General features: G+C 35.6%; 1 non-coding gene across 1 annotated transcript; it reads left to right on the plus strand.

Moving 5' to 3' along the window:
• Positions 1–17,579: 17,579 nt before the first annotated feature.
• On the plus strand, positions 17,580–17,686 carry LOC116134020. Its single transcript, XR_004128638.1, has one exon. It is a non-coding gene; the product is annotated as a small nucleolar RNA R71 (small nucleolar RNA).
• Positions 17,687–22,998: the final 5,312 nt, after the last annotated feature.

Here is a 22,998-nt window from a genome sequence, read left to right on the forward strand (position 1 = left end):
AAGTTTAAAAGTTAACAAAATACCCTCAGCCACTCAAGACCATCATCGGCCACCACCGCCAGCCATCGGCGACAGTCGTCGAAATGGTGCATGATTGGCAAGATTATATAAATGTGATTTAATATTTTTGTTGAGTTAGTAAGTAATGGAAGGGTAAAATAGACTTTTAATTTATTTCTTAAGTCATGTGTCATCTAGGATTTCACCACAAGTGGTCATCAAATAGGTTCTAGAATTTGGGGATCTAAAAAATGTCATAGGAAAATCACACAAAAAACATCCCTAAATGCTAGAAATAACCAACTAGACAAACCACATTCTTGTGAGTCTCAAACTTAGGCAAAAACAACATTTAGAATTATTCCTAAACCAAAGTAAAATTTGACTTATTCTAAATACCCATGTCATTGCAATTATGTTATTATCATTGACATATAAATTAATTCAGAAAACTGAAATACACTCAATTAAAAATAAAATAAAAACACACTAAATCTCATGATAATTAAAATAAAAAATAAAAAACCCAAGAAAATTCACAAAAATTAAGAAAATTCAGGAAAAGGGAACTTTCCCACTCCCAACCTAAAACCTACATTGTCCTCAATGTAACAATTAGAAAGGAAAAACAGAAAAGGAAAAAGAAGTTACCCACTTTAGAGACATCGTCAAAATCCGTGTGGCGCCGTGGCACCATTTTCATCACGCTGCAGCATGAAAAGTATATGCCTTATGAAGATATGGCACATGATTTATGTTGTGGCATAGTTGTCATCACGCCATGACATCAAGTTTCTGCCCAAATTGCGTTATGTCCCTTCCTTGCCATGCTGCGGCATAAATATTTTGTGTTGCAGCGTGAAGCTCTTTTCTTACAACACAACTAAACCATAAAATACAACAAAATAACCTAAAACAAAACAATGAAAACACTGAAAACACTTGAAAAACTAAGGAAAATAAAACCATAAATGAAATTAACATGAAGTTCAAAGTAAAAAATTGGGTTCCCTCCCAAAAAGCGCTTTATTTAACGTCTAGGTTAGACGGAATGCACGGTCTATCAGGCTCAATGATTGGAATCTGAGGGAAATGCCAAGGAATTGGAAACTAAGAACTCCACTGTTTCATCCAAAACTGTCATAGTGAATTTGCCATTCTGAACATCAATCACTCTCTTAGTAGTAGCCCTAAATGGGCGGCCGAGCAAAATAGGCAAATATCTATCATAAGTTGATGGCTTCTCCATATCCAACACTACAAAATCAACAGGAAGTATTAGTTTATCAACTTTAACCAAGACATTCTCTACAATACCTCTTGGATATTTAATTGAATTGTCAGCAAGTTGTAGAGAAATTGTTGTTGGCTTTAATTCCCCTAATCCTAATCACAGATAAGTGGAGTAACGCATGAGATTAATATTTGCCCCCAAATATAACTTTGCTCGTTCTTTCTTTTTATCACCCACAGTAAAGTTGAGGATGAAACTACCTAGATCTTTCGATTTGGGTGGCAAATTCCTTTGAAGCACAACACTTACCTTTTCAGGAACTGTTACTTTTTCATTGCGTTCAAACTTACGCTTGCGAGTAATCAAATCCTTCAAGAACTTTCCGTAAGTTGGCATATTTCTTATCACATCAAGCAAAGGTAAGTTCACATTAACTTTAGATGAAATATCATAAATATTTGAAAAAGACTTATCCCATTTGCTTTTCTTCAATCGGCTCGGAAAAGGTACAAGTGGAACATAAGGCTTTGGTGGAGCACCGATATGACTGATCTCCTCATTTTGAATGGCTATGCTTGGTTGCTTCTCCTTAGCTCTATCTTCCCCTACATAATCAATTAAAGGCTTATTAGATTTAGAATTAATTTCCTTGTGAATCACCTTACCATTTCGTAGTATTGTGACTGCATTTGCTTACTCAGGTTGGCTTGGTAATTTCTCAGGAACATGGCCTTATATTGCCTCTGCTATCTGTCCTATCTGAATCTCTAGCTTTCTAATGGACGCCTCTTGCCGCTGAAACCTTTTTTTCAAAATTCTGTTGGTTCTGCCGAGACACTTGGATGAAGTTATTCAATGTCTCTTCTAGTGAAGATATCCTTGATTGATCATTTGAGCCAGATTGTTGATGATTGTTATTCCATGAAAAATTAGGATGACTTTTCTAACCCGGGTTATACGTATTTGAAAATAGATCATATTTAGGCATCGGGTTGTAAGAGTTCATCATATTAGCTTGCTCTGAATATTCTGAAATGTTCTCACTAGAAGGACAAGAGTTAGTTACATGACCAATATTACCACTGATAGCACATACCTCTTTTGCAATACTTTGTCCTTATCCGATCATCGTATTGCACATGGTTTTCATCTGCTTGGCTAACTCTGAAACCTGCATCGCCAACTTAGTGTTAGTATTTACTTCATACTGTTAGAGTAGATGCCTTAGAGCCAATCAATTATTGTAGAATTGACTCTTTGTAATAATGTTCATTAATTAATGATAAAAAGACATTTTATTTTATATCGTGTAAATCATTATTATTGCAATATGTATTGATATATGTCCTTAGAATGGTAGAACCGTGACGTGTAATAACTGCTTTCTACTAGTATACTTTAGAACATATACAATAAAAACATACATAATTAGTATATGAAAATAGTTGGGCCCAAATTTTTCTTTACTTACAAAACATAATTCTTTACATAGATCAAAATAACAAGTACAAAAACTTAGTGATAGTGGACAATAATGCCAATCCTCCCCGCTTGTCGACGTCCTTCCGACCGCTGCTCACCTATTTCTTGCAAAAATATGGAAAAACAACGGGATGAGCATAAAAATGCTCAGTAAGTAAATCCCTTAACTCTTCTCCTTCTTAGGTTCTTTCCTTACTTAATTCCTTCTCTTTTCTTTCTCTGTTTCTAACTCTCACTGTTCTTTTCTTTCTTTCTACTTCTCTCTGTTCTTTCTTTCTTATTCTTTCTATTCTTCCTAACCATGATGAAATTCATGGCAATATGCATGAATAAAATGCATATGCAATAATGCATAAAATGCTTTTTCTTTCTTATTTCTATTTTCTTGTTCTATTTCTTTTCTTTTCTTTTCTTTTCTTGACTTGTTCAAGCCGTCTCATTCTCTCTTATTCTTATTCTTTCTTATTCTTTCTTTTCTTATTCTTTGCCAATCGGACTCGGTTGATGTATGAATTTGGAACCTTGGCCGTGTGAGTGAGTACAGTCCTCATCTACATGCACTCTTGCTGACCGTATAACTTCTTCTTTCTTCTTAGGCCACTCAATTAAGGTGGCGTGCATGTAGGAATTCTTCTCGGTACAACCCTCATCCACATACACTCTTACGGGCCGTATAATTCTTCTTCTTCTTATGCCACTCAATTATGGTGGCGTGTATGTGAGAATTTCTTCTTAACACTCACGGTTCCCCATCACAACAACCTATTCTTTTCTCTTCTTTAACACTCTTTAATTCTTTAATGCTTATTCTTCCTTTCTCTTTATTCTTAGAGTGTTTTATTCTTTATTCTTTCTTAAGTTTCTACAAATACACAATTATATGCATATGGATGGCTCATGCTTAAAATTTCTTACTTACATGCACTTATGAAATGAACATATGCAATGTTGCATAAAATTAAGGTTTCTACCCAACTCATACTTCACTTAGGCATTTCATCAAACAATAATTGTGCATGAACAAACCATAATTTAATTATCATTCTATTGGTTTCTTAAACCACCCAAATTGAGAGAAAAACTCTCTTATATCATCACCATACCTACACGGCACAAACACTCCCAAAAGATTTCTCCAATTCTTCCAATTTCAACCCATCATCAAACCATCACATACACTCCTCATATTCAAATATATCCAACAACAAGCATAAATAATCATCAATCTCATCTCAATTTCTCAATAATCATAACATATACATATTTAAAGGAAATCTCTACTCACTTGATTTTCTTAAACTTTAACTTGAGTTGGATTTTGAGTGGAATTTACTTACCTTATGCTTGAGTAGTCTCTCCTAAGCTCTCTACTCTTGTTGGATTCAAATCTTCTCTTAACCCTAAGCATAAACTTCATAAGAACTCAACTTTTACACAAATAAATCATAGATAAAGAGCATGAATTCTTACCTTTTGATGCCTAGAATCAAAACCCTATGAAAATCTACTCAAAAGCCCTCAAATTCCTTGGAGAAGTGAATGAAAATTTGAGAGAAAATGGAGGAGGAGAGTGGCGGTGGAATGAAGGAAATAAGGGTTACAAACCCTTATCATCTTATTTTATAAACATGCTTTCCCATTTTGCCCTTACACTTTTTTAGAAATTCCATCCTTGTCCCTTAGTCAATTACCATAATGCCCTTATTTTTATTGTATTCTCTATGAAATTCTAGCTCTTTTCACTCCCCACAATTTTAACTAATTTTGAGTGAAAATACTATTTTACCCTTAATACAAGTTTAAGGCATTTTCTTTATATTCTCTTAAAATAATTCTAACAAAAATTAACTAAGGGCTATAAAACATAATTTCAATCATGTACCTCCATGTTGGGCGTTATATGACGAGGGTATCAAGTGTTCCAAATCTTGATAGTGAGAACCCTATGAGCACATATGGTGGCCATTCTAGAAACGTCCATAGCCCCAATATTATTCTGAAGTAAGGGCACAAATAGTATGGTAAGACTATCATAGTGTTGAACGACCCTGTCGAAAGGCAGTGACTGATCTCACTTATCAAGATTGTTTGGTGACAACCTAGTGCAACACGTGGGTGCTTGCTGTAGGCAAGTTCACTAGACTGACCTACTAGAGGATTCCATATGGATGGTAAGCCCAATGTCTATGGAACAAATCCTCTAACGACTGGTGGTGCATGTGATCCTTAGACTTGAGATCACCAGAGCGCCTTGTGCACCGATTGGTGTAGTTTAACATTAGCCTAACGCAGTTCTTTTCAAAACTGTCAATACGGTGGTGATTGGCTGCATCAAGGAGTGTATCAAGACTATGGTGGATAGACAAAGGATTCATCACTCCCGGGTGCGGTAGAAGTTATCTCACGGCGTAATTCAGTAAATGGCAATGACACTAAAACTGTGGCCACAGTGGGATTGAGTTGTTGTTCTATCTAGTTTAAAATACAGGTCATTGGTCTAGTAACTGAATACACAATATCGAGAGTAACCGAAGGTTGACACTATTTCTATGCTTCGGTCTCGTCGAGATAACGGATGATGAAAGGATCGAATTGTACGGTAACCATATCGTTGACAGGTAACTACTTTGTTGAATCTGAATCTATCGGGTGGCCATGATGCCTTGCTAGGGGCCAGTCTTGGTTTGTGTTTAGTGAGACGATTAATTGGTGATAATTGCAATACTATACACTGTCGGTATGATGAGGAGCCTATGGGTCACACACATAGAAGATAATTTAAGAGCCAGGAAGTTAGAAGGGCGTTTTCGTCTTTTTAGGCGAAAGAGTATTTTGGTAATTTCACAGTACAATTAAATTTGCTGAGGTCGTAGCCTTTATTTAATTTATTAGAAAAAATTAAATAAGTGAAATTACGTTTAAATATGTGTTCGCATATATTTAAATAAATTATCATTATTGTTAAATATTAATATATATATATTAATTGATTTTAATTGAGATAATGATGAAATAAAATAAATATCTAATTGGGAGTGTTTGGAAACAAGGGGTGTTTGGGTTGGAGCCCAAGCCTATTTCATATTGGAATAGGGCAATTAAAATATTACTATAAAAGGAAAGTTTTAATTGTAAAAGGGTAGAGATTTTTCATTTCACTCATTCATTAAAAAGAGAAAACACACAACCCCTTTTTTTTCTCTCTCACGCCAGAATTCATGTTTGATTAAAAAATCAAATACTCTTCATTTCTTCTTGTTTCTTAAGGCTAAAGAAGATCTAGCAAATCCCTCTTTAGTCCCTTGCGATTATCTTCGTGTAGACTACGTCAGTTCGATCCTATACTTGGGTTGGTAGCAAAATACGTTCAAAGACAACTTAGAGGAGCCTCCAAACGTGCATATGATTTCTTAAACTCTAGATTATGTTTCTGCAGATTCTTATTTTGATATAAACTGTAAATTTGTGCCTTGATCTTGGTTCTATGGAACGATCCGTATTGTTAAAAGTTTTTGTTTTCTGCTACGTAAATGGATCGCTCCCTAACACATACATCCCTCTTGATCTTCCTCTAACATTTTTTTGCTTCGAGTTGGCTCCAAGCATCTCATATAACTCATTCGTCTCTCGTGAAGTCTTTTCTCTGGTAGCACCACCTGCAGCATTATCAACCATGACTTGACAAGCCTGTGTCAATCCATCATAGAAAAATTGATTAAGTAACTCTAAAGGATATCTATGATGTGACATTGAACTAAAAGCAATTTAGAACATTCCCAATCTTCATGGAATGACTCACCTTCCATTTGTGAGAAAGTAGCAATCTTACCTCTAAATTCTGCAAGTTTGGCATGAAAATAGAATTTACTAATGAACTTATTATAAACTGCATCCTAGGTGGTAAGTGAAGCAAGAGTTAATGACATGAACCATGTTTTTGCAGCATCCTTCAACGTGTATGGAAAACACCTCATTCGTAGTTGATCTTTTGTCTAACCCTACAAAGGAAAAGTTTGAACAGTTGAGTAAAAATCACGAATGAAAGTTAAAGGGTCCTCTGAAATTATTCCATGAAAAGATGGAAGCATTTGAAAGTGAATATGTTTAAGCTTATAATTTCTTGCTGCATCATTAAGAACTATGCATGATGGCGACGTTCCTATGGTAGAACGTGTGTCCTCCTTCATGGGTTGAGGTAACTCGGCCATCTTTCTTCAATCTCTGAACTTGATTATGATGATTCTTTAGAAATTTATGGTTCCTCCCACTTTTTGCCAATTAAATCCACTCTATTGATGTGTGGAAATAATTGTTCTTCCAATGACTGACGACCTTGCATTCACTAACTAAAAACACAAAAGACAACAAAAACAAAAAGGAAATCTAGACAAAAATAAAGCAAAAATTAAATAACAAAAATTAAAGCACACATTATCAGAGAAAATCGAGTAACTTAAATCAAATCCTCGGCAATGGCACCAAAAACTTGATGAACAATTATAATTCCTTGCAAGTATACAAATCACAACTACAATATAGTTTGCACATGCAAGGGTCGATCCCACAGAGATTTGTAAGCACTCAATTAATCCCAATAAACTATGCCTTATTTAAACAAATAAAATCAAGTAAATTAAAGAACTAGTGATTAAAATTATATGTAAAAAGAAGATAGAAATTAACCACTACTGACTGAGCCTAAATAACACCAATAAAAAGTAATTTAAGAACCAATGAACTAAAACCTAGGTATTCGATTTCACCATAATAATCCAGTTTTATGTCAACTATCAAACTATTGCTATCTCAATCCAATTTCTAGGGTTCTCACTCACCTAATTAAGTTATTAACGTAAGACGTTCAGGATTAACCTAGTATCTTTAACACAAGACCAACTAAGGTGTATAGTCTAGCCTGATGATTGAAAACCCATTAAACACAAGAGCACTTGAAATCATGAATAAAGGCGCATCTGTTAGGGTGTATGCATAGATACTAATCATTCAAGAAATCATGAACCAATTTGCATTTTGTCAGGGCGTATGCACAAAATACTAATTATTCATTCACATGAGCTGATTAAGATTAACACATAATGTCTAATCTTAACACATACAACCTATTAATCCACATTAAAGGTGATCAAGCAATAATATCAATTAAAAACTGATTAAGCACAATGAATGAATCAAGAATAACATTGAATTGATAAACACATAGAATTGATAATGGCATAAAGCCTTCAAATTAGGTTACATTGGATCCCCAGTAAATAATTTAGTTACATATAATAAATCAAAAGCATGACAAAAAACCCTAGGCAAGATCTCCTCATAGTTGAAGTAAATGTCTTTTTTACAAATACCTAAAGAGATCCTTCTATAGTGCTAGAGTTGTGGGAAAGTAATGCGAAAAATCCTATACAAAATAGGAGAATAAAATCCAGTTCTAAGCGAAATAGAATAGGAGAATCCTAACAAAATTAGGATTCCTTCACACGAGTTGCGCAAAGGTATCCAAAATAGAACACACTAGCTTCTGTATTTGGAAAAGTTGTAACATATTAATTGTAGGTCTTAAAATAATACTTCCAACTCTTCAAGAATCATCCAAATCCGAGGTCTACAGCTCAAGTTATTGTAAAAACACTGAAGCATGTTCTAGAACTAGCGTATGCTTGTCTTCCATGCACTGATGTAACATTCGGATCAATTTTTAACAATCTTACAGGTCAAACGGGGTCATGATCAAAACATGAAAGTTGTATCTGTATCTCTTAACTTTGAAATTCCATTAGAATCAAGTCAATCGAAGTTTTGTAGCTCAAGTTATACCCATTTTTGTGTAGCACATTTTGGCAGAAAAACTCTTGAGAATAAAATTCACGAAGTGGGCCTCGACATGATTTAGTGGCACTGTGGCATGAAGTTTCCGTCCATTTTGCAACTTTTTTATGCTGCAACATAGGAATAGTTCTGCTGTAGCACATGAATAGTTTTGCTACAGTGAATAATCTTAAAAAAACCATAACCTCTTTGTTTGAGCTCCGATTCTTGAACCGTTTGTTCCTACATGATTTTGATTCTTTTGTCTTCAATGTCCATGCTTGAAATCCTCATTTTTCAGCACCTAAATACCTAAAAATTCACAAAACATACCGATAATTCTAGAAAACAAAAAAGATATAAAAATTAAGTAAAATTAACTAGTTAAACCTAATTCCCATACAAAAAAAACCCTTAAAATCACTAAGTATGAGTGCACTTCCAAGCACTCATAAGTAGGGCCATTGAACGCAATGATAGTCTTATCGTATAATATGTGCCCTAGGTTAGATCAATACTAGGACTATGGACAGTTCTAGAATGGCCACCATATGTGCTCATAGGGTTCTTACAATTAAGATTTTTAACGCATAATTCCCTCGTCATAGGATCAACCTGTCTAGGGACACATACTATTTTCTTTATGCGCAATAAATAGATTCTATAGTATAGATGCTTTTAAAGAAGCAATGCCTTTTATTCATTATTCAAATAACGTTTACAAGAGACAATTATTGGCTCTAGTGCACCTACTCTAACAAAACCTAGAAAAGGGTGTGTATATGACATAACTCGATGGTTTCGTTCTTAATGGACAAGCTGATAAGATGTGCAAGTTGTAGAGGTCTATTTATGGACTCAAGCAAGCTTCAAGGAGCTTGAACATTTGTTTTGATGAAGCTATAAAAGACTTCGGTTTCATCAAGAAAGAAGATGAGCCCTATGTTTACAAAAAGGTAAGTGGGAGCGCAGTTGCATTCTTGGTGTTGTATCTCGATGACATACTCCTAATCGGGAATGATGTGCTAAACTTGCAATCGGTAAAGACTTGGTTATCCAAGTGATTCTCCATGAAGGACTTATGAGAAGTAACCTACATCCTTGGAATAAAGATCGATTGTGATAGATCACATAGGTTGCTTGGTCTAAGTTAGAGTACATACATAGACGAGGTACTAAAGAGATTTAATATGGAAGAATCCAAGAAAGGATTTCTTCCAATGTCACATGGTGTCTCTCTCTAAGGATGCGTGTCCTAAAACACAAAGAGGAGCGAGATAGGATGAAGAGGATCCCATATGCATCCGCAATTGGATCCATCATGTATGCCATGCTATGTACTCAGGTTGATATTTCATGTGCATTAAGCACTTGTAGTAGATATCTGTTAGATCCAGGTGAGTTTCACTGGATAGTAATCAAGAACATTCTTAAGTACCTAAAAGGACTAAGGATATGTTCTTGGTTTATGGAGGGGATGATGAGCTTGTTGTCAGAGGACATAGTGATGCTAGTTTCCAAACGGCCAAAGAGGCGACTTGGATAAAAAAGTTCATCACCGAACTGGTGTGGTCTCTACTATTGTTGATCCAATAGATGTCTATTGTGACAACAATGGAGCAATAGCTCAAGCGAAGGAACCACGGTCTCACCAGCAATCTAAACACATACTTAGATACTATCATCTCATTAAAGAAATTTGAGAGAAAAGATGTGCAGATTTGTAAAGTACATACCAATGACAAGATCCACTAACGAAGGCTTTATCATAGCATAAACATGAAAGGCACTTAAGATTAGTTGGTACTAAATACATGAATGATTGGCTATAGTGCAACTGGGAGATTGTTAGAGTAGGTGCCCTAGAGTTAATCCATCATTGTAATATTGACACTTTGTAATAATGTTTATAATGAATAAAAGGCTTTTTCTACATTGGGTAATTCATATTCATTGTATGTTGTGATGTATGTCCTTAGAATGGTAGAACTGTGACGAGAGTATCGAGTGTTTCAAATCTCAATAGTGAGGACCTTATGATCACACATGGTGGTCATTCTAGAAATGTTTGTAGCCGCATGATGTGCTGTCATAGGCAACCAAAAATAAAATCTATACTCCTAAAAAAATACATGTAGTAGTGCGAGTAAGGATCATTCCCACGGAGAGTGTCTAGCCCAATTTTATGCTACGTGAACAAGGATTGTTGGGTGGGTGGGTGGGGTGGGGGAGGGGGGGAGGAGGGAGGGTTGATGATGTGTGATTTCATAAACATGCATATGTGTAGCAAGTGCACTAGCCGCAAAAAGTAATAAAGTGATAAGTAGAGTATCGTTCGCACGAGGATCGTGTTACTAAGTACCGATTTCTCTAGTTTTAGTCCTCATTGAAGCAACAATAAATTGGATTGATGGAAAATTAACAACTAAATACAAATTAACAAAATCTAAATGAATGATAATGAAATTAAAGCAAAACCCAATAACTTAACTAATTAACCAATGTTAAAACAATGCTAGGATATTGATTTCACCTAGATACACTAACCCAAATCATAGAATCTATTACCCAAGTTCTAATTCCTTGATTGAAAATCGAATTTCCTAAGTTGTAAAACATACCTTCTCAACCTATTTTTCCTACCTATCCCTATTAGCTTCGCACCAACAAAATGAAGATTAATAGTCTGAAGTCTCTTAAGCTTTGTGAAATTCTATCTAATTTCATAGATTGGCGTTATCTATCTCTAGTTTTCGCTCAATCTATGTATATCCTAAGAAGCATAATCACAAATCACTTCTCAGTCTCATGTGAAACACAACATGGATGTGGGATCAAGCATCAAAAGTCTTAAGCAAAGAGATAAACACTCAATCATGGAATTAAACTCAAGTAAATCAATTAATATAAATTAAATCATGTATCAAGGTTACATCAAACCTACTAAACAACCGTCTATTCAAAAACAAAAAAAAAAAAAACAATACAAAACAACTAATCAAGATTCATCATGAAAAAAGCAAAAGATGGAGAAATCTTCTCTAATTTGAATCCCAAATCTCAATACCTCTCCTTCCAAAGCTGCGCTTCCATGACGAACCAAGACCATTTTCCTTCTTTTCATGCTAATTTATACCTCTTTCACTAAGGAGAAGCCCTAGCAAGCCAAAACGCATCGTTTATTTTCACATCTAACAAGTTCATCGCGGTGAATTTTTTCTTTGCGCGCGGCGAGGATCTTTCGGGCCAAATTTGAGCAAGGTATATCAAATCTGGAAACGTGGTAACATATGAATTTTATCCTTTGAATCATGTTTCTACTGTTTCAAGAATCAGCCAGATCAGACGGTCTAATCGAAAGTATTGCCCAACTACTGAAGCACATCCAAAGAGTTTTTCTTCAGTTCCCACATACTGTTCAACAACTTCAAGCCAAGTTTTCACCCTCCCAGTCTGAATAGGAAAACCAAAACATGAAAGTTGTAGCTTGCTTCTTAGCTTCCAAATCTCTAAATTCAGGTCTATCCGAGTTTTCAGCTCAAGTACGTATTTACACTAAAACGTCATTTATGCTCAAAATCGTCGTTTAGGCCTGCAAGAAAAATTAGTATAATTAGGTAGCAATTAGGACCCAATGTATGAAAAGTATACTAAATCCTATCGAAATTCAAGGCAAAACATAGGAAAAATAGGATTATCAAATCCCAAATTAAGATTTGCTCATCCTCGTAAAAAGGAATAAAAATCAAAACAAAGAAAGATAAATACCTAGATTGAATCACACAGTCTAAAAATTGTGTACATTATTACAAAAAAATCTCAACAATCCAAGAAGTCATAAATTAAATTGACTATCTTTCTCTATCAGTCCCTGAGTAGGTAATCCCCACTTCAGTCCACCTTCGACTTCTCGGATTATTTATAGCAGAAATGTAAAGTGTTATCAAATGGTGGTAGACTCCATAGCTACAGTATCGAACTACTCTCTAACTAATGTGGACTAGACCTCACTAAGGATCAAAGTCTTGCAAGCTGTGATGTTAGTTCGGGTAGTGGCTCCAAGATAAGGATAGGATAACAAAGTAAGAAAACTCGGTTTTCCTCATGCAAACACTATGAGCTACTCAATCTCCGCTTTCTTTCTCAACCACCAATCAAAGTGTCACCATTTATAACCCTCAAACTATGCATTTCTTATTTATTTATTTTTTTTGAATTGAACCAAATAATTTTTGTTTTTTTTTTTGTTTTTTTTTTTTTTTTGCAATAACAAATATTTACAACACCATTGAGGGTCTATTGCCCCTTTCTACCCTTTTTGCAACCCCCAAACTTAAAATTTTGGCCATCACTTATTCACACACCTCTCAAAGCTCTTCCGTGTCATACATTAGGTCCATAATTCTCCTAAGGGTATGATAAGTGTTTAGGCATAAGGATTGGACAATTTTTAGTTTACAAGAAATAAGGCAATGATAATCTCATAAGGCTCAAAGGGTGACTAAGGAAAGATTTATTCATGGTCGGTGGAAAGGCTCAAATTCCAAAAAATGCCTAATCATTTCCTCAACAATGTTTATCCTAGAATTTGCCGCCTCACACTTCTTAACTAGGTTCTAGAGTCCACCAACATTACAGACTTCACCTAATCAATAAAATGAATCTAAATGCCGAAGAATGAAAAATAGTGGTTGAACCACTCAACAAACCCTAGCGAAAAAAAAAAATTATCAACCAACATAAACTTGAAGCAATGCTTAGCATTTTCCACAAATAATATCCCAACAATCCTAGTCTACATCATGACTATGCAATTCATCTAGGCAACACACACAACACACACAAAACATACTAAACAATAAAAATCAAAGAACTTAAAACACAAGAAACACAATTTCGAGCTAAACACACAACAAAATAACACAAAAATTTTCAAAATTTTCTACCCCCCAACCTTAAAAATGACATTGTCCTCAAGCCCATCATGCATATCAACGAATAGAAAAGCAAAAGTAAAGGTTATAAATAACTCCCCTGATTGATCCTTAAAGGCCGATTTTTGGGCAAAATCCGACATCCATCCTGGCTTCCTCATCATCATCATCTGTCAAACAAATGAAAATCGAGTGCTAATGTGTTAGATACCCTCACCGATTAATATGAAAGAATTACATCCTATCTCAGCCTTATTGACTAAACCTAAATCTAAACAAAAACAAATAAACTAAACAGGAAATCAACATCAGTTCCTCCTTACAAACATAAAGAAAAATAAAACAAAAACTAAAAAGAAAGGGTCTTCAAGCTTCAATCTTCTTCTACTTCTTCCTCTCACACACTCCCAAATCTCTAAAAGCACTCAACACGACAACCCAACTTCCTCAACACCAAATAAATCAAATCAACAATTCACACTCCACAATCAACTAATCCTCAAATTCTCAACCAACATATTCAAGCAATTTTTCAACAAAAACAAATCCACATTGAAGTGAACAAATAAATTGCACAACTCTTAACCTTACCAAGCCCAAGCTTTTCCAACCTTCAATTGCTCCAATTTCATTCCAAATCACCTCCAATTTTTGAAATCTAGGGGTTGCTAAAATTTCTTCCAAATGGGTTAAACCGGGCATTGAAAGGTGCATGATTGTTTAAAGAGGTAAGGAGTGGAATGGTGCAATTTTGAGGGAAAGGTGAGAAATTGAAGAAGAGAAAAAGAAATTCTTGGAGGCTAGGGTTTGAAATCGCAAAAATGGGGAGAATGAAGGTGGGTTATAAAGATCTCAGGTTTCACCGTGGTGAAAAGACTTTCGCCGCGGCGAAGTTCTTGAATTTCCTAATTCTGAATTTGGGCTGTGTATGATGCCGTGACGAGAATAAAGTTCGTCGTCAATTTGGAATCCTATGAGTACTCAATTGGCATGCATACAATGCAGCGGTGAGATTCTTCCTTTGCCGCGACGAAGTCTGGGAATTGTTTTTCATGCCACATTTTGACATTCACCTGAAACACCCAAAACAAATGAAATTAACTATTTCCCAAGTCAGAAAACACATAACAAATTTAAAACAACTCAAAAATGAGAACGCTTGGGTTGCCTCCCAGAAGCGCTTGTTTATAGTCGAAAGCTCACTTCTCATTCTTTCATCAATGTGGATCCTTATGGGGTGCTTCACTTCCCTTTGCCACCTCTTGGTCTTTCCTTTGGAATTTCGGGCATTCTCATAGCTCTTTTTGGAACTTCAATTTGTATTTCATACTTGAGATGAGATGGTGATTGGTTTGTTAGAGTAGATGCCTTAGAGCCAATCATTATTGTAGAATTGACTCTTGTAATAATGTTCATTAGCAAGAAATGCATTTTATTCTATATCGCGTAAATCATTATTATTGCAATAGTATTGATATATGTCCTTAGAATGGTGGAACCGTGACGAGGGTATCAAGTGTTTCAAATCTTGATATGGAACCCTATGACCCATAAGGTGGCCATTCTAGAAACGTCCGTAGCCCCAGTATATTTCTGAAGTAAGGGCACAGATAATACAGTAAGGCTATCATGGCATTAAACGACCTTGTCGAAAGGCAGTGACTGATCTCACTTGTCAAGGTTGTTTGGTGACAACCTGGTGCAACACCATGGTTGCTTACTGTAGGCGATTTTACCGTAGTAAGTTCACTGACGACCCACCAGAGGATTCATATGGATGGTACCCCAGTGTATGGATAAATCCTCTAACGAATGGTGGTGCATGTGATCCTTAGACTTGAGATCACCGGAGCGCTTGTGCACCGATTGGTGCTTTGACACTAGCCTAACGGAGTTTTTTCAGAGCTGTCATACGGTGGTGATTGGCTGCATCAAGAAGTGCATCAAGACTAGGTGGATTGACAAATGATTCCACTCCTGGATACGGAAGAAGTTATCTCACGGTGCAATTCAGTATATGGCAATGACACTAAAACTGTGGCCACATGGATTGAGTGTTGCTCTATCCGGATTATAATACAGGTCATTGGTCCAGAAACTGAATACATATATCGAGAGTAACCGAAGGTTGACACTATTTCTATGTCTTTGTCTCGTCGAGATAGCGAGGATGAAAGGATCAAATTGTACAGTAACCATATCATTGACAGGTAGCTACTTTGTGTCTGAACATCGGTGGCCATGATGCCTTGCTAGGGGCCATCTTGGTCTGTGTACAGTGAGACGATTAATTGGTGTTAATCGCGATACTATACACTGCCGGTATGATGAGGAGCCTATGGGTCACACATAGAAGATAATTAAGATCCCAAAAAAGGAAGGGCGTTTCATCTTTTTTAGGGCGAAAGGGTATTTTGGTAATTTCACAGTGTAATTAATTTATTGAAGGTCGTACGCTTTATTTAATTAGAAAATTAAATAAGTGAAATACGTTTAAATATGTGTTCACATATTTTAATTAAATCATCATTATTGTTAAATGTTAATATATAGATAAAAATTATTAATTGATTTTATTGAGATATGATGAAATAAAAATTAATATCTAATTGGGAGTGTTGGTACATGGGGTGTTTGGTTGGAGCCCCAGCCTATTCCATATTGGAATAGGGTAACATTTTACATAAAGAAAATTGTTTCTTTGTAAAATAATGAGACTTTTCATTATTCATTCTCTTGAAAAACACAAACACTGTAGCCCCTTTCTCTCCCACGGCAGAAACCCATTTTGCCAAAAAGCATTCATTTTGATTTCATTCTTCTTTAATCTTAAAGCCAAAGAGGATCTAGCAAATCCCTCTTTGGTTCTTTGTGATTGTCTTCGTGTGGACTACGTCGGTTCGATCCTACACTTGGGTCGGTAGCAAAAACGTTCAAAGACAAACGTGGTGGAGCCTCCAAACGTGCGTATGATTCTCTTAACTCATGATTAACCTTTTTGTGCAGATTTACTTTAATATAAATTATAAAATTATACCCTTGATCTTGGCTCATGTAAACGATCCTTGTATTATATTTTTTTTATTTTCGCTGCGTATATGGATCATTTACTAACATGGTCGAGTCCAATGTTTGGAGTCTCTTCCAACACCAATTTTGACTTGTGCGCATTTACACCAAATGCCTTAAATTGTTCCTTGTGAGGTGAGTTGCTTGGTTGAAATTCCCCGAAGTATCTTGCACACCTTTTTGCTTTGAGATTTTCCTCTTCATTAGTCTTGTCTTCATGTTTTTCCCACTTTTCTTCATTGTGAGGTTGCTCCAACACTATACCTCTCCTCAATGTTATGACATTTAATTGTTCTTTAAGATTTGTGACTGTTGTGCTCGGCAAAGAACCTTGAGATCTCTTTGTCCATTGTTCAACCAATTGCCCCACTTGAACCTCCAAATTTCGAATGGACACTCTTTGATTTTTGAAGTTTGAGCGTGTCTTATTCATAAAACTTATGGTTTCTTGCATGAACTTTTCGAACATATCTTCCAATTTTGACACTCTTTGCTCTATCGGTTGAAGATTCACCATTGGTTGATGGTTTGACACTGTCTTTTGATTTAATTGATTGCTTTGATTGCTCCAAGACAAATTTGGGTGATTCCCCCAACCAGGATTGTAGGTGTTGGAGATTGAGTCATTTTGCAACCTTTGTGAACTAACCATGTAATTCACTTGCTCGGTTGTTGAGAAGACTAACTGGTTTCCAATTTGGCATTCCACACTCCCATGGTTTCCTGCACAAAATTCACAAGTTATAAAAGGTGAGTGAATAGAATTTACATTCATACCTCTCAATTGGCTTTGAAGTGATGCAATTTGTGCAGATAATGTGGCGAACACATCAACTTCATGTAGACCCATTGTTCTCTTTGGCATTGCTCTCTCATTAGGTCTTTGGTAGTTATTGTTGGTCATCACCTCAAGCAATTCATAAGCATCTTCTGGGGTATTGTTATTTAAGGCTCCACCTGCTACCACATCTACCATAGTTTGAATATTTGGTAGCAACCCATTGTAAAATGTTTGGACTTGTATCCAAAACGGTAGACCATGATATGGACATTTCCTTAACAACTTCGTGTACCTCTCCCAAGCTTCATAGAGTGATTCATCATTGCCTTGCATGAAAGAGATAATGTCGTTTCTCATTTTTACCATCTTTTCTAGTGGGAAGTATTTTGCAAGAAACTTTTGAGCTAATCAATCCCATGTGATGATTGTCCCAACTGGGTGTGACATGAGCCAACCTTTTGCCTTATCTCTCAGTGAAAATGAGAACAATCTCAACCTAATTGCATCATCAGTCATTCCATTAACCTTGAATGTGTCACATATCTCTAGAAAGCTAGCGATATGCAAAATTGGATCCTCATATGAATTTCCACCAAATTGGACTGATTATTGGATAATCTGAATTATTGTCGGCTTAATCTCAAAGTTCACTGCAACAGGTGGCCTTGTAATACCATAATTGCATTCTTGCACCATTGGTATGGCATAATCCATCAATGTTCTATGTACTTCTACCATGATCTCCACATGCACTACAAGAAACAGTTAATTAAGCTTAACTACAAAATAAAAATAAAAACTACAAAGAAAAGAACTCAAGCTTAAGACTATACAATATTTACGATTAACTACAAAAATGAAATAAAAGCTTCAATTTAGCACTACACTAGATACTATCAATATTAATAATCAACTATCCCCGGCAACGGCGCCAAAAACTTGATGCGTGTTTACTACAACATGCAAAAATAGCAAGTATACTAGTCGCAAAAAGTAATAAAGTGATGAGTGAGTATCGTTCCCACGAGGATAGTGTTACTAATTACCGATTTTTCTAGTTTAAGTCCTAATTGAAGCAACAATAAATTGGATTGATGGAAGATTAACAAACTAAATACAAATGCAAAACCCAACAACTTAACTAATTAAACAATTCTAAAACAAATGCTAGGGTGTTGAATTCACCTAAATACGCTAACCCAAATCATAGAATCTATTACCCAAGTTCTAATTCCTTGATTGAAAATCGAATTCCCTAAGTTGTAAAACATACATTCTCATGCTACATTTCCCTACTTATCCCTATTAAGCTTCCGCACCCAACAAAATGAAGATTAATAGTTCAAAGGATTTTAAGCTTTGTGGAATTCTATCTAGATTTCATAGATCGCTAAACCTATCTCTAGCGTTTGCTAATCTATGGTATTTATCCCAAGAGGCACAATCACAAATCACTTCTCAGTCTCATTGTGAACAACACACATTTGAATGGTGATCAAGCATCCAAAAGTCATTAAGCAAAGAGATAAACACTCAATCATGAAATTAAAACTCAAAGTAAATCAATTAATATAAATTTAAATCATTGTATCAAGGTTACATCAAACCCTAGCTAAACAACTCAGTTCATATTCAAAAACAAAAAAAAAAAAAAAATAACAAAAACAAACTGAATCAAGATTCATCATTGAAAAACAAGCAAAAGATGGAGAAATCTTCTCTAATTTGAATCCCAAATCTTCAATACTCTTCTCCTTCCAAGAGCTGCCTTCCAAATGACGAACCAAGACCATTTTCCCTTCCTTTTCATGCTAATTTATACCTCTTTCACTTAAGGATGAAGCCCTAGCAAGCCAAAACGCATCGTTTTATTTTTCACATCTAACAAAGTTTCATCGCGGTGAATATTTTTCTTTGCTGCGGCGAGGATCTTTCGGGCCAAATTTGAGCAAGGTATATTCTAAATCTGGAAACGTGGTAAACATATGAATTTTATCCCTTTGAATCATGTTTCTACTTGTTCAAGAATCAGCCAGATCAGAGGTCTAAATCGAAAGTTATTGCCAAACTACTGAAGCACATCCAAAGACGTTTTTCTTCAGTTCCCACATACTGTTCACAACTTCAAGCCAAGTTTTCACCCTCGTCCAGTCTGAATTAGGAAAAACCAAAAACATGAAAGTTGTAGCTTTGCTTCTTAGCTTCCAAATCTTCTAAATTCAGGTCATTCCGAGTTTTCAAGCTCAAGTTACGTAATTTACACTCAAAACTGTCATTTATGCTCAAAATCGTCGTTTAGGCCTGCAAAGAAAAATTAGTATAATTAGGTAGCAATTATGACCCAAATTGTATGAAAAGTATACTAAATCCTATCGAAATTCAATGCAAAATCATAGGAAAAAATAGGATTATCAAATACCCCAAAATTTAAGATTTGCTCATCCTCGAGTAAAAAGGAATAAAAATCAAAACAAAAAGAAAGATAAATACCTAGATTGAATCACAATACAAGTCTAAAAAATTGTTGGTACATTATTACAAAAAAATTCTCAACAATCCAAGAAGTCATAAATTAAATTGACTATCTTTCTCTATCAGTCCCCTGAGTAGGTAATCCCCACTTCAGTCCACCTTCCGACTTCTCGGATTATTTTATGCAGAAATGTAAAGTTTATCAAATGGTGGTAGACTCCATAAGCCTAAGTATCGAACTACTCTCTACTAATGTGGACTAGACATCACTAAGGATCAAAAGGTCTTTGCAAGCTTGTGATGTTAGGTTCGGGTAGTGTGCTCCAAGGAAAAGGATAGGATAAACAAAGTAAGAAAACTCGGTTTTCCTCATGCAAACACTATGAGCTACATCAATCTCCGCTTTCTTTCTCAACCACCAATCAAAGTGTCAACCATTTTATAACCCTCAAACTTATGCATTTCTTATTTATTTATTTTTTTTTGAATTGAACCAAATAAATTTTTGTTTTTTTTTTTGTTTTTTTTTTTTTTTTTGCAATAACAAATATTTACAACACCATTGAGGTCTATTGCCCCTTTTTCCTACCCTTTTTGCAACCCCCAAACTTAAAATTTTGGTCCATCACTTATTCACACACCTCTCAAAGCTCTTCCGTGTCATACATTAGGTCCATAATTCTCCTAAAGGGTATGATAAAGTGTTTAAGGCATAAGGATTGGACAATTTTTAGTTTACAAGAAAAATAAGGCAATGATAATCTCATAAGGCTCAAATGGGTGACTAAGGAAAGATTTATTCATGGGTCGGCTGGAAAGGCTCAAACATTCCAAAAAATGCCTAATCATTTCCTCAACAATGTTTAATCCTAGAATTTCGCCTCAAGCACTTCTTAACTAGGTTCTAGAGTCCACCAACATTATCAAGACTTCACCTAATCACATAAAATGAATCTAAGCATGCCGAAAGAATGAAAATAGTGGTTGAACCACTCAACAAACCTCTAGGAAAAAAAAAAAATTTAATCAACCAACATAAACTTGAAGCAATGCTTAGCATTTTCCACAAATAATATCCCAACAATCCTAGTCTCATCATAGACTTATGCAATTCATCTAGGCAACAACAACACAACACACACAAAACATACTAAACAAATAAAAATCAAAGAACTTAAAACACAAAGAAACACAATTTCGAGCTAAAACACACAAACAAAATAAACACAAAAATTTTCAAAATTTTCTTACCCCCAAACTTAAAAATGACATTGTCCTCAATGTCACATCATGCATATCCAACGAATAGAAAAGCAAAAGTAAAGGTTATAAGATACTCCCCTGATTGATCCGTAAAGGCCGATTTTTGTGCAAAATCCTGACATCCATTCCTTGGCTTCCTCATCATCATCATCTGTCAAACAAATGAAAATCTATGGTGCTAAATGTGTTAGATACCCTCACCGATTAATATGAAAGAATTACATCCTAATCTCAACCTTATTAAACTAAACCTAAAATCTAAACAAAAACAAATAAAGAGCCAAAAACCAGGAAATCAACATCAATTCCTACTTACAAAACATAAAGAAATAAAAACAAAAACTAAAAAGAAAGGTGCTTCAAGCTTCAATCTTCTTCTACTTCTTCCTCTTCACACAACTCCCAAATCTTCTAAAAGCACTTCAACACGACTAACCCAACTTCCTCAACACCAAATTAAATCAAAATCAACAATTTCTACACTCCACAATCAACTAAATCCTCAAATTCTCAACCAACATATTCAAGCAATTTTTCAACAAAAACAAATCACCAATTGAAAGTGAACAAAAAAATTGCACAAAAACTCTTAACCTTACCAAGCCCAGCTTTTCCAACCTTCAATTGCTCCAATCATTCCAAATCACCTCCAAATTTTGAAATTAGGGGTTGCTAAAAATTTCTTCAAATGGGTTAAAAGGGGCAATTGAAGGTGCATGATTGTTTAAAGAGGTAAGGGAGTGGAATGGTGCAAGAATTTTGAGGAAAAGGTGAGAAATTGAAGAAGAGAAAAAGAAATTCTTTGGAGGTAGGGTGAAATCGCAAAAATGGAGAGAATGAAGGTGGGTTTATAAAGATTCTCAGGTTTCACCGTGGTGAAAAGACTTTTCGCCGCGGCGAGTTCTTGAATTTCCTTAATTCTGAATTTGGCAGTGTGTATGATGCCGTGACGAAGAATAAAGTTCGTCGTGGCAAAATTTGGAATCTATGAGTACTCAATTGGCAGTGCATACAATGCAGCGGGAGATTCTTCCTTTGCCGCGACGAACGTCTGGGAATTGTTTTTTCATGCCACATTTTGATCATTCACCTGAAACACCAAAAGACAAATGAAATTAAACATTTCCCAAGTCAGAAAAACACATAAACAAATTTAAAACAACTCAAAAATGAGAACGCTTGGGTTGCCTCCCAAGAAGCGCGTTTATAGTCGAAAGCTCAACTTTCTCATTCTTTCCATCAATGTGGATCCTTATGGGGTGCTTCACTTCCCTTGCCACCTCTTGGTCTTTCCTTTGGAATTTCGGGCATTCTCATAAGCATCTTTTGGAACTTCAAATGTATATTCCTAATTGAGATGAGATGGTGATTGGTTTGTTAGAGTAGATGCCTTAGAGCAATCAATTATGTAGAATTGACTCTTGTAATAATGTTCATTAGTCAAGAAAATGCATTTTATTCTATACGCGTAAATCATTATTATTGCAATATGTATTGATATATGTCCTTAGAATGGTGGAACCGTGACGAGGGTATCAAGTGTTTCAAATCTTGATAGTGAGAACCCATGAGCACATAAGGTGGCCATTCTAGAAACGTCCGAGCCCCAGTATTATTCGGAAGTAAGGGCACAGATAATACAGTAAGGCTATCATGGCATTAAACGACCTTTCGAAAGGCAGTGACTGATCTCATGTCAAGGTTGTTTGGTGAAACCTGGTGCCAACCATGGTTGCTTACTGTAGGCGATTTTACCGTAGTAAGTTCAAGGACTGACCACCAGAGGATCCATATGGATGGTAACCCCAGTGTCTATGGAATAAATCCTCTAACGAATGGTGGTGCATGTGATCCTTAGACTTGAGATCACGGAGCGCCTTGTGCACGATTGGTGCAGTTTGACATAGCCTAACGGAGTTTTATTCAGAGCTGTCAAT

Source organism: Pistacia vera, unplaced genomic scaffold (genome assembly GCF_008641045.1).
Source record: "Pistacia vera cultivar Batoury unplaced genomic scaffold, PisVer_v2 Contig28, whole genome shotgun sequence".
Classification (NCBI taxonomy): domain Eukaryota; kingdom Viridiplantae; phylum Streptophyta; class Magnoliopsida; order Sapindales; family Anacardiaceae; genus Pistacia; species Pistacia vera.